Source organism: Varroa jacobsoni, unplaced genomic scaffold, assembly GCF_002532875.2.
Source record: "Varroa jacobsoni isolate VJ856 unplaced genomic scaffold, vjacob_1.0 scaffold_218, whole genome shotgun sequence".
NCBI classification, from domain to species: Eukaryota; Metazoa; Arthropoda; class Arachnida; order Mesostigmata; family Varroidae; genus Varroa; species Varroa jacobsoni.
Genome location: NW_019213120.1, coordinates 191,292 through 204,306, shown reverse-complemented (window position 1 = coordinate 204,306; position 13,015 = coordinate 191,292). Strand labels below are relative to the sequence as shown.

General features: G+C 45.6%; 1 long non-coding RNA gene across 1 annotated transcript; it reads right to left on the bottom strand.

Moving 5' to 3' along the window:
* Positions 1-3,010: 3,010 nt before the first annotated feature.
* Positions 3,011-12,028, bottom strand: LOC147753808 (uncharacterized). Its single transcript, XR_015316047.1, has 3 exons — positions 11,676-12,028; positions 3,989-4,228; positions 3,011-3,802 (listed from the first exon to the last, which is right to left on the bottom strand). It is a non-coding gene; the product is annotated as an uncharacterized LOC147753808 (long non-coding RNA).
* Between the last annotated feature and the right edge of the window lie 987 nt (positions 12,029-13,015).

The following is a 13,015-nucleotide window of genomic DNA, read 5'->3' as shown; positions in this document are numbered from 1 at the left end:
TCAGGAAGCCAGCATTCAGGGGGTAATAATAAGCATTATAGTTCATTGACGACAATTGAATAGGACTCCTCGGACCTGGCCGTTCAGCGAGTTTGTCCCAACAGCCACCAGGGGCCGCTTAGTCCGCATCCTCCGAGGGCTTGGCGCTAGTATTTTGGCCTGTTCTCCGGCACTCCCACGATCGTCTACCAGTCAGTCTCCCAGTTTCATCCAAGTGTGCGGAGAGTGCAGACCTCCGGGGCCTCCCGCGACTTACTCCACGTGCTTCGTCTGCGCAGGTACTTAGCTGGGCTCTTTCACCCGCGAAGGCCAGGCAGCGGCAGGTTTGGACGGCGCTTACGACAAGCAAAAGATCACATCGGCAGCTGTGCTGATAGCGGTGACAAACTCCACGAAGGAGCCGGGTTTGGCTAAGCTCATCGTTGCCATACAGTGATAGCTAAAAAGCGTATTACTAGAATCGTGTCACTAATGCAGACCCTATAGCGTTAAACCCGCAGCGCTGCACTCTCTTTTGTTCTGTTTCTGTTGTGTACTAGTGCCATTAGACTTCTATGGATACTAACTAACTACCGTAGTAGCGAGCTAACAATTAGCCGTGTGTCGAACAGTGCATTGTTGCTTCATCTTGTCCATGGTGCCACTGCGCTGGCACTGTCAGCCACAGCAGCGGCATCCGTAGCGGCATTAGCTCCAACAAAGCTCACATGACTCTGACCCGCGCCGATCGGGTGCGCGGAGCCACTTGAGGCGGCGTCAGTGGCGGTAGAGAGAGATCTCTGCTATATATAATTTTCCCTATCTCTCTCAGGCCTACACGCAACCTTTTGCTAGCTCTGTTTTCTTCCTTTACTTCTCCTTCACTGTCTTTCCCTCTATTTTCCTCTGTCTAAATAGTAGAACAGTGCGCGAATACGTGTGGCTCGCCGTGGATGTGCGGCCCCGTATCCAGCACGGTTTCGTTGAGTGTGGGCTCGCTCGGTAGAATATTTGAGAGCTTTTTGTATACTTTAGCGACGGCTGACGAAGACGAGTGGAAAGCCGACAATGCTCCCAATGCTGGCGCCAGCTGCGGTTTTGGTGACTTTTAAGCTGGTGGTGGCTTGAAGACGGAGGAAGACGACAGCAGTAATAACAGCGAGCATACAACGATAAGCTGCTAGCACGGTTTGCCTGTGCCGTTGGTTGTCCAGTCGTAGTATGAGCACTGGAAATTATCTCCAGATGAGCCGTAAATACCGCCTCAGTAGTTGACTTTTATCAGACGAAACGTCCAAAACCACAAATAGTACTACTACTACCACTAAAATAGCCACAGTGTAACAGCGGCAAGCAATGAATTACCATTACTGCTCTGACAACCATAGGAAGGAACATAAGCACGAACAGGCCTGAACCATCGAAATCGATTCGGTGAGATCATCAGAAGCGATGCAGGTCGGAGAAGACTAGCTAAAGCTTCTCGTAAGCTCCTTGAAGAACGACCACGGTGACGGAGCGGTTGCTATCACCGTATGCCAGTCTATTAGGTCGTACGCCATCGTGCGCAAAGATCGGGTGAGGATCGATTGCCTCTTGCTCGTCGGCCAGCGGAGATCAGTGGTTTAGCAATACATTGACGACATCATTCGCGTGATTGCGTGGGTCAATAGAGAAATAGATCAGCCGATCAGAGAGTGCTATGGTAGCGATGTCAGGTTGTGCCGGAATTCAGGGCGACATTTGGTGTTGATGACGGATAATGAGAGTGGTAGAATCGAACATGGATGTGGGTGCTGCTGAATATTAAAAGAAAAAAAAAATGTAGCAAAGCCAAGCTGGATAACGCGTACACGTTTACATTACTCGAGACCGGCGAGAGGAAACTATCGCGTTAGCCTGGAGCGGTAACGTCGGCTGCGATTCGGCGAACTTCACGAATCGAAAATAGACTTTTACAACGGTAACAAGTGCCGTCGTTGAACTACCACTAATTAGATTTTTGTTCTCTCTTGTAACATCGTAACGTAGTGAGCGTGTGGCGTCCGCTTTTAAAGGCGGGTGTCGGATTTGTCGACAACGTCAGCGTCGAATGGCAATTGTCTGTTGTTTTTATCTTGAAACAAGTAAGACAAGCGTTTGCGCAGTTGTTTTGTGACGGCAGCGGTATCACCTAATCGTTTTTGGGCCCTCCTGCTACTGTATCTTCTCCAATAAAATAACTTCAGTTCTATGCTCTAGCTCCTATCTCAACAAGTACGTTTCCCATCACCAGTATTATTACTAGTAGTGGATTGTACTTCTGTCGTTGTAGCCCAATTCGTACGGGTACGATGTGCCTGGGTGTAGTGGATCGTTGATGAGTGTCCTTTCGTTAGCCACTTTGGATGACAGGCGTTGAGGGTCAGCGACTACCGTCAGTCGATAGGACAAGAAAGCGCTGGCAACAGGAAGACAGAAATCGTGTGGTAGTCTCATCAAGTGGTGCACGCCTTGTTTCTATTACGACCACTTCTACTGTTACTGTTATTACAGCAGCAACATCAACCATAACACAGTATCCTCAACTAGAAGGATTAAGAGTGACGGAACGGTGACGGCGTTACCCGCGAAGCGCTAGCACGATCGCGGTACAACGTTGTGAAGCTGTGACGCTAGATTAGGATGCCTATTGGAACGACGTGGACAGTCTCAATGAGGCTTCTATCGATAATCGTCGCGGTGTCAACGCTCCTACAAAAGGCACACGCTGAGCAAACTGGTACGTACTACTTACGATACAGTCTATATATATATATATATATATATATATATATATATATATGAACGCTTTCACTGCCACAAGCGCAGCTGGGTGCTATATTTGGCATAAGTTGTTTTTCAGTTGGCCAGCATTGATTACTATTCGTTTCAACGTTCGACGACCACGGTTGTTAGTCTGATATTATTGCTGGTATTAGGATTGACAGAATGGAGCACATTGGGATAGTGGGAGTATTTCGAAGTTATGAGGTGTGAAAAGTGAGGTGGAATAATATTAGTACGAGAAAACTTGTACTCATCGGTTGATTAACGTATAAATACTTCTGGAAAGACCCGCGAAGAAAAGTTTTTTGCACTTTGGTTGATGCGTCTGCTCTACTTGAAAGCTTTTTTGTAACAATGCACAGCTGATGCACGTCATTAAACGTACGTGCTGAAACCGTTACTGTCTCTGAGCTCGACGCGCATCAGTTCAGCTGTGACAGGCCTCAAACACTGGCCTTTCAGGTTGTTAGTTTTTTTCTACAATTCAGAGCTCATTTCTTCGTATCTTTCAGCACGTAAAAATGTTTTTGCAAGCCATTCTATAGCTACGATTACAAAAATGTGTAACCTTAAAGTGAGGCTATTGTTACGTATATTGATCTATATACCTGCACGTACACCGTTGAAAAGCGTGATCTATTTATATCATAAACCAACTCATCTATTGGGTAAATTTCATATTATCGCTTACGCACGTTATCCCCACAGCGTTGCAATGTCAGTTGGGATGTGCTGCCGTTCTTCTTTACTTCGAGCTAATATGTTAAAAAAAAAGATACTCAAAAAGCTTCACGATATACCAGGAAGATAGAACTTCACGAAGATATGACACCTCTTACGTGAAAATTGACTAATTCGTTAGAGACTTCGTACAGCTTTTGAGTCTCTTGCTTCGAAGCTGCCGTCGGCCTGTACAAACCCGAAAACTTTATGAGGAAAGCAATCCTTGGATACGTTACGTATTTTCCTTGAGGTCTATTAAATATAATCATCTTTTGGAACGTTGATTTGGTGCCTAAACAAATAAAGAAAAAATCTCGTTGATATATCGTACATATAACAATATGATCGAAAATGCACCGTATCAAATCAATAAATCAGAAACTATCAAGTATGTTCATCTCGTATAGGCCGGTAATACTGATAATAGTCCCAAAAAAATGTTTTGTCTCCTAGCTTCTTATACGTTTTGTTTACGTACCTGGACAAGAAAGGCTTTCAATGAGATGCGAAGAAGATCTTGTAATAGTTATTGGTATACGTGCACAACGCTTAACGAGTTAGTAAAGCGGTCCAACTAGTCAAGGAAAGCTCTCAGTGAGGAGCTGTCGCGAGTGTAGGAGTGTTACCTCTGAACGAACCTTCCCCATTTAGCTGGCTTAAAAACAGGAACGGTGTAACATCGGATGGCAACCAAAGTAGTCTGGGCTTCCTTGTGGTCCTTAAAAGTCCAGAAGATCGGGTAAGGATAGTGCAGACACAGCTGTGAAGACGCAGAGGGGTCTGTGACCCAATTTGACAGGGTGTCGACACCCACCGAGGTAAAATAACCTTTCTAACCTAGTCTCTTTTAAGACTGCAGGCGTGCTTCGGGATTGAAAATTGCAGCTGCTGTTGCTGCTAGTCGACAAGAGGGGAAGTTAAGAAAACCAAGCAACTTAGTGAAGAGAGGGAGTAACAAAACTGAATGGGCAAGAAGCGGGATAACAGAGGTTGACAAGAAGTTTCAACTACTCAACAGAAAAACATTATGGAGCCAGCGATCGGCACCACGGGCAACAATTCAGTATCGAGTAGCGACCAGTAGTAGGGAAGGCGCAATTGGCAGTGGCACGAGGATGCTTTGTAGGCGTGGGAGAATCTTAAGAGACGGCTAAAGGAAGAGAAAGAAACTGAAAAGTAATAGGGCATACTTTTTGCGCCATTACACGATAACGCAACTGTCGTTAGGTCAGGAAAAAGCGTGTCAACAACTCATCGAGACGCCGGATGTAGCTGATGGGAAATTAGAATCGTATGTGTCAATTCGTGTGCTCCATCTTGTCGTTGGGTTCAGGAGCGTAACGGTTTGGCGACTAAGCCTTACTACTGCCCGCTTTGTTTGTACGATAGTCAAATTGTGGCTATCATCGAAGATGCTGTATAGGTGAGGTGCAGTCTAGTGGAAATGTGGTTGCTCCAGAAAAGCGAAGGTCAGACGAGCTTTGTTTGTCAGAAAGTGTTTTCAGAGAATTTTCACACTTTAGAAGCAAAATGATACGAGCTTTGAGCGATATATTGGAGGACCTGCTACGTTTTTTCTATGAAAGCATTAAGATGCGATTGACCTGTATGGAAATAAGATACTGTCAAGTCGAAACTTAGATTATGACAAACAGTTGTATGTATTGCAATAAACAACATCGTTATTTGTGATAAATTAATATAAGAACTTCGACGTTTGCTTGTGAAAAAACAAGAAATTTTAGCAAATGTTCTAGTTTCAGATTTACACAAACAGTTAGAGCAAAACATTTTTTCGGATAAAACACTACGACCTCGATTGTACGGGTCAAAATAGTTGGGTTGGCTTTCGATAGATTTTATTATGAATTAAATAATTGCATATTAATAATCAATCAAAACCGTCAAGACATTAAGAACACGTTGCAAATAGAAAACTCTTGCTTTGTCGGTATTCGTTACTGCCATTTGAGCTTTGTCTTCAAGCATAAGAATTTCCTGAAACCTTTCTTCGGAAATCTCGCACTAATTATTTTTCCATGTGTTTAAACAAAATGGCGACACCGTGCACGTTCTTTGCCATGTAAAGAATGTAGAGTCACGTTCAGCTACAACATTCAAATACTAACTTACAAGTATTTACGCCCCGTTTGAGATACAGAAAACTCCTGCGTAAGTGTGTTTCTTCGTAGTTCTCTAACGGTGTGTGTCGAAAAAGCGAAATCGTTAACGATTTGGTAACTTTTTCGCTAGTGGGCTTTACTGTTACGAGCCGATACCACCTGCCAGCGTTTGGCCTATATTGCCGACGCCATACGGCTTAAGGGGATTATTCCTTCACAGGCCACCGGCACCTGCTGATTGTTGTGCCTATCCTTTTTCGTCCTTCCTCACTAGTTTCACCTCTGCCTTCTAATGTGCTGCTGTGCCAATACTTAGACCAAAAAAACGGTGAGGCCATTTCAGTTCATGGTCACTCCGTAACTCTAAAGCTACTTCATTCCTTTTCTCCTCCTTCCTCTGAGTCTACCGCCCCAACCCCAATCAATCCACTTCCTAGACATTCGGCTCTTCTCCTGTTATAACGCGAGTGTATTCCAATGACTAGAAACAATAGGAGAAGTCGCAGCGACAGGTCGAAAGCGGCTGCGTCGCTGTCCAACGGTCCGTATCGGGCGTCAGAGGCATTTCCTATAACAGCAGGTGCCAGCAGTAGTGCCATAGGCAGAAAGCGTCTACGCCAGAATATGATCTTTTCCCTTTGCTGCTTTCTTTATAGCGGGCTACCTTTAGTAACGCGATATCCCCCTCCTAGACAAACAGGGAAGCACGGCGCATTTTGCCTAGGAATACTGCTAGTGGGTGGTATGGGATATAGCTGAGTAGAGGTAGAAATGGCTTGTTTCTACCTCAGCTTCCAAAAGGAAACGAAGTCAAGCGAAACGAGATCCATGAGGAGTCGAGCTGTAGTGAGTTCGATGAACGTCCTAACGATGGAAGAAATTAGTAAATAGGATGGAGGTAATCGTGACGTAGAAGACGAGTGAAGCAGAAAGAGCAGGGGTGGTTTCCCGTTTTGCTTACGTAAAGGATAAAACGTAGGAGAAGTAAAAAGATCAAAGCGAACTAATAATGAATAGTGTAGACTCAATAGCTGCGTGTCTAGTTGAGCTAAAAAGGCTAGAGGTGAGGGTAAGATAACTATTATCCTATCAGAGTTCTACTTGCTTAGCCGGCCACTATCCAGCTTTTTCTTCTCCATAAAGCTAGCCAAGTTGGACGATACGCAACGGCGAGAGTCGCCAGAATGGGGTTGCGGACAGCATAGAATGTCTAGAACAAGCCGATACGCTTACCCGAACCGTCTGTTACTTTTCCGTTCGTGCCATTGGTACTTCTTTAATACGTATGTGGCCAGAACGCAAGCCTACCAATACTGCCTGCGCCGCCGTCACCGGCGCCATGTCCGCGTACCTAGATCAAAATTAGGTTAGTGATTAGTTAGTGTTTCGTGCGGCCCACGTGAGAGAAGGAATGAGCCGTACGATTCGCCGTTTGCGAAGCAGGCAGATGGGGACACAATAAACAGGACAAAGAAGATGCTGCGGGTAAGGTCTGCGCGGCGGCCATATAAGTACCGACGAAGCGTTGTAGTAGTAAGTGTGGCAAGCAACCCTGTACCACCACGCGCATCTTTATGTGGGAGAGACACAGCCGACGAACGGTTGTCTGTTAGCAGTAGTTGGGGTTTGGCAGTAGCAGCAACATGGCCTAGTGTAGCCTGCAGGGCACCTAGAGTGTCTACACGCGCAGCACGCCGGTCACGTTTATTTTCCAGTTGGAAAGGCTCTCGTCATCTTCCTTTTCGTTTACGAACTGACCATACGTCTGCTGTGCAGCCTTGAAATGGTACCATACAGTTACCCCTTCGTCTATCCCAATAACTTACCGAACAAGCTTTGTTCTTGCACACTTGGGCCCTCGTCAACCCCAGACCTACTGTGGGTATAGTCGAGCGGAAGCACCGACCTGCTAACGGCATTGTGGACCGTAACACAGAGACGGCACGCATAGTATCGACAATCAGAAACTGGAACAAATTTGTAGACAACAAGAACACTGGTGATACAGCAAACGATGGAAATGACAGGAGAAGCAATGTAAATTTGAAGCATCGTTAAATTACAGTAATAGCTAAGTATAACTAGATACTTTACAGTGAGATTCAGAAGTTACAGAGAAGTAACCTTCAGAATATTTACTTCAGTAAAAGTTGCTACAACAATACTGTATTTATTGTAACAGTTATGATGTTACTTTTCTGTATACAAATTCATATTTACACTTTGTTTACGGATATGAGAACTCCAGCAACTACGTCACTCGAGCATAGAAGGATATGGGCGGCTGTGTAGCTCAAAACTCCATGCACAGCCATTAGGAAAAATACGAAGAAAGAAGGAGAGGGCCGCGAGCAAGGCCTGCCAGAAGTCACTCAAGCCTCTGTAAACGCTTTCGCCTACTGACACTCAGTCTCACACCACCAAGACCCTGCTGCCGCCGATCTTGAAAAAAAATCAGGGATAGAGGAAGGACTAGAATGGCAGTATCTTCTGTAAATACCGTATAATATAAAGTAAGTAAAAAGAAAGAAAGACGAAACGGCGGAAAAGATGGCACCAGCCATCACCACCAGAATGCGTCGTCAGTTAGCACCTATTCATAACGAATCACCTTTTCTACTGCAACACTTATTAGCCACGCGTCAAGCTGCTTTCTGCCGCTGCTGCTGATAACACTGATCGGCACAACTGCTGCTGCAGGCTCTGAAGCCTATTCCGCTGCTGCGAACTTGTTCGTATGACCGACTGGACTGCTAGAGTCCTCTCTATGACGCGCTGTCTCGTGTGCCCATGGGCTTTGTCATGGATTGTCGTTCCTGCAATAGCTCGGACTCTTCTTTATCCTTCTGGAAGACGAACGAAGCTCGAAGAAACCGCGAAGTTGAGACAAGAAACGCACGGGTGTGCTTTTCTAAAGAACCTTGCTGGCCGGCTTGAATGCACCCTCGCTAGTCAACTCTTGCGACGCATGAAAGACCGCAGTAGCCAACACGGAAGGTTTTACGCGACCCTTGTGCTGTCGCTACTCTTCCTACATTTCCAGATCACAGCACTGTTAAGAGCGTAGGCTAGCTCTACCGGAAGCCTCTGACGTTTTCCTCGCCATCTATGCTTCAATAACTGACCCATCTTTGCGTAATTATACCTTGGTCGTCGTTTTAGTCCTTCCCGTCGTGACCATAAATCGCCTGGAGAAAGGCTGCTTAGAGTGTACAGGCGCTCACCGAGAGAAGTCCTGTTGGTGTAATAGTTCCGTGCAGCTTGTAGGCGAGCCGGGACGCCTTTCTTACCAGAAGAGCGCAGTAACCCTATGATGAGTTACAGGGAAAACGAAAAGGGCCAAAAAGAGCGAGCATTTTTCCAAAATGGTTCGATAGGTGGTATGAAAAGTCCCTTGGGGAGAGAAAAAGAAGAAAAACGAGCAGGCAAAATATATGGGACCAAGAAAAGCGACATAAAAAGAGGATGCGAATGGCGTAAAATCTAGATAGAACCACAATGGTCCCGAAGGAGAAAAAGGTTAATGATAGAATTTGACCAACATTGACGATCGATGACGTAGCGCAGACAAAACCGTGTTTAGGACAAATGAAGTATAAGTATCAAATGAAGGCGGTAAAAGGCCTAAAAAAAGGAAAGAAGAATAATGTGCGGTACTGCTACTGGTCAAGAAGGCAGCTTAAAACGAAGCACAAATGTACAGTTGTTGCATTTGCTTCTACGAGTTTTACCACATAGTAGTATGTTGTTGACACTTCCGCTGACGGCATAGGGCGAACAATCTAAGCTACCGAAAGCATCCAACACAATAAATATCAAGGTAAGAGCTACTCAAAACTTTCATACTGTTTTGCTGTATGCCAGATGTGCAGAGTCAAATCACACCGTACGGAGTAGCTATAGAAGGAATGAATAACGACAACGCGTGTCTGGCAGGGGCTAAGTAAAACACGCAAACTCTAGCGAGTCGTGGTGGTTTTTTTTGGGCTGAATTACACTACGTATCAAGTATTTAGTAATACCTGATTTAAGGAAGAGGCAAAACTGCTCTTTGTACGTAAGCTCCATATAATGCAGGGAAAAAGGAGCTGCAGCTGGAGGCCCGCTGGTGGCTGTTTTAACCAAGCATCACACGTGATACTCGTAGAGCTAATACTGAGAAAGAAGAGTGCTAAAGTTTCGGTACGCTACGACAGTCACGGTACATGCCACGGTAGTGTAATGACACGAGTGACCTGGCGTTCGATGAACAATAAACCTGGCACCCGCGGAAACGACGGGCAGTCAGGTTTTCAGGTACGTCAAGTTTTCATCTGTCTCACCATTTCTAGCATCGTTTCGCACGCCCGGGTGCGCCAACGATTACCACTACCCATCTCGGTTGCGCCTCTCACAGTTCCGTGAGTGGCCACGGCATGTCGCCCAAGCTCCCGCTGGCGTTGATGTTACTGAATTTTCTTCGTCGTTAGTCAACGGTTGTGTGCCTAAAAGTGCGCCGGCGAGGCAAGAAACGGGTAGGAGAAACTATTCGCTCTATTTTGCCCCGATGTCCTCCACTTTCTTCCGCTCGTCATCGAGTCAACGACGGCTGCTTCGTTGACAATAGCTGTTTGTATTGTTCGCAACTACAGTTTCAATTTTCCTTCGACGGTATCTTAGGAGCGTTGCGATGCATATAACGACTTTGTTTTTTTCTGTCAGCAGCTGCAACGACCTAAAGCGGCATTAAAGCCGACTCCTTTGGTGCGCTTCTGTTCCTACTACTGGCTGCCGGTATGTGGACGAGCGTGAAAGGGTTCTTGCTGATACTAATAAGGCTTGGAAAAGAAAGTTGTCATAGAAATGCGATTTTACAGCTACATCAACTTTTCCTCTATTTGCAGGCTTTTTCTTTCTCGCCTCCGGAAAGCCTTTTCTGGGCTGCTTCATTTTATCTGTCCGTGCTGTCGGCGTGGGCCGCAGAGAACGAAGGTTGAGGGGAAAGTTCTGACGCTATGACGCTCCTTTTTAGTTTTCATCTATCGCCAAAACATACGTAACTGATTGAGGTTTCAAGTGGCCGTCGTCCAATGGAGACGACCGAGTACCAGTTATTGTACTAGTAAAAGTGAGTGCAGACGCATAGGAATATTTTGACAACGAATGCTAACAATTGACAGTTAGTAGAATAAATCAACGAATCACGATACCATAATGTTAACCGCATACGACAACTACCAGAATTGCTACCTGAAAACGATTGCACGAATGGCCAAGTGGTCCGGTTCGCTCAAAAGGATTTCCTCCCTTATAGCACTCCAGCAATCCTACCGAAAGTAAATCATGGTCTTTTTCGATAGATATTTGGCTTAGCTTAGGCCTTGAAAGTACCCGCCGAAACCATCCGTTCCTTTCTCTGCCTCATATTGTCCTAAAGACACTAGTTCTTGTCGCTCGTACCAACTCGGAGTAGGAACCTGTCATTAGGGATACGTATTACTCGGTGCGGGGCTGAATATCGTGAGCCAATGGTAAGCGAGCTTTATTTGCGCCCTTCGTTTAATTTGAGGAACATCTAGGAAAGACGTCATGCCGGGGCCATCTTTGAATTCAGCAAAGATCTTTGAGCGTTCTTCATAATTATAGTCTCCGTCGTATATGACAAAGATGGCAAACTGCTTCGGTTACGAAAAATGAAACGAAATAGATCTCAAAAGTGTACCTCATTGACAGGGAACATCAATATTTTCCAACTGAATCCGAGTTGAAATTCTTTTCACCACATAATGGTACTTCAGCGGGCTAACTGAGGTTTGATAAAACACTTCCAAGTAGCGTTTAAAAATGAAGTATAAAAGCGGACATTTATCTTTTGATCAGCTTAAGGTATAGGCCATATACGGTAAATGTGTACAACAATAGGAGATACATGAACTGCAAAACCGCATAGAAGAATTTAGCGTACAGCCTATGTGATAATAAGCTCACATAAGAATTCCAATGCCATTACAAGAATGACCGTACTGGTAATGATTTCTTATCAAAAAAATAAAAGAGACTAACCTAAAGAAAGAGGGATTCTGCAGAATGATGCGACAACCCATTTACTCCTGTCGAACTCCGTACGTCTCCACCATACAGTAGATGCGGTATCACCATACGAGACTCTCGCTCCATTTAGACTCTTCGGGGTGTATACACTAGCGTATCATGTCCTTCGGCACCTCGACTGCTCTGGTCGCCTCGTTGTTCACGGCCAAAGCAAATATTGTTTTGACGGACCGACATAGTGGATCCTGAAAAACACAGGCAGCCAACAAACGTAGCAGACAAATTGGCGATGCAACATCAAAACATTGCTTGGTGGTGCCTTTGTGCTTGTATTATTGCAGCAGCTGTAACGGGACCCATTGAACCAACAGTACGCTCCCTTTTGTTTTGCCTATGAATAGACGGTTGGAAAATATGTCTCTGCGCGCTTAGAGGTGCACAGTCAAAGAAGCTGCTAGATACAACATTGAACAGAATTACTATAAAAGGGGTTAAACGGACGAGGTAAGCAGAAGGGCGTTCATTTGTGGGGTCGGTGCCCCGGGAGCAGCAGTGGAGGAGGAGAACTCCAGGCTGATGGGTATTTGTAGAATAGAGAAGGAGCATAGGCGTAGACAGTTGCAAGAATAAGGGGCAAGCCACCGCATTTATCGATCTGATAAAAGAAACCGCCTACGCATTGGATGTTGCTACTGCTATCGAGCTAGGCGCATGGATAGCGACGTAGCGACCTTGTAAATAGTTCGCTTTCTCTTCTATCCCTCTTTTTGCCGGTTCGACCTTTTTCCACGTGTTGGTCGTAACAAGCTCTGAACGAGCTTTGGCTTTCAGAAAATTAGTATAGCCAATGACCCTGTGGCGTTTCGATAGCCGAGTCTTACCTGTCCAGTCGGAGCTGAAGTAGTGGTAGAATTGTGATGGCAGCCGCGGAATAGACAAAAACCCGAAACGCCTACCTTGAAGAGCAAGTAGAACGCTCGAGCGACACGGGACGCTTCTCACGCCGCTGGAAGGGAAGAGTCAGTAGCCCGGAAATGGTGCGTCGATCAGCTTTCACTCGAGGTAGTTTAAAGGAAGCAAAACCGCTGCCTCTTCGACATAAGCAGCGTTCTACAATTCGCCGTTGAAGTTGTTAGCCCTGCCGATCTGTCAATTGCCTTTGCCCCCCTGGGGTGTGTTTGTGTAGTACTGTAGGCGCCTGTGTGTGTGTGGAAGGGTATTATAGCAAGGTGGTGCTTTCTAGCTACTAGCGCCAGACTCGTTTGCTCATTTCTTTTCTGAGGCCATTTGTCACTATTGAGTTGAAGGGTAGAACAATGAGAGCGACGACGACGACAGGGAAGAAATCGCCG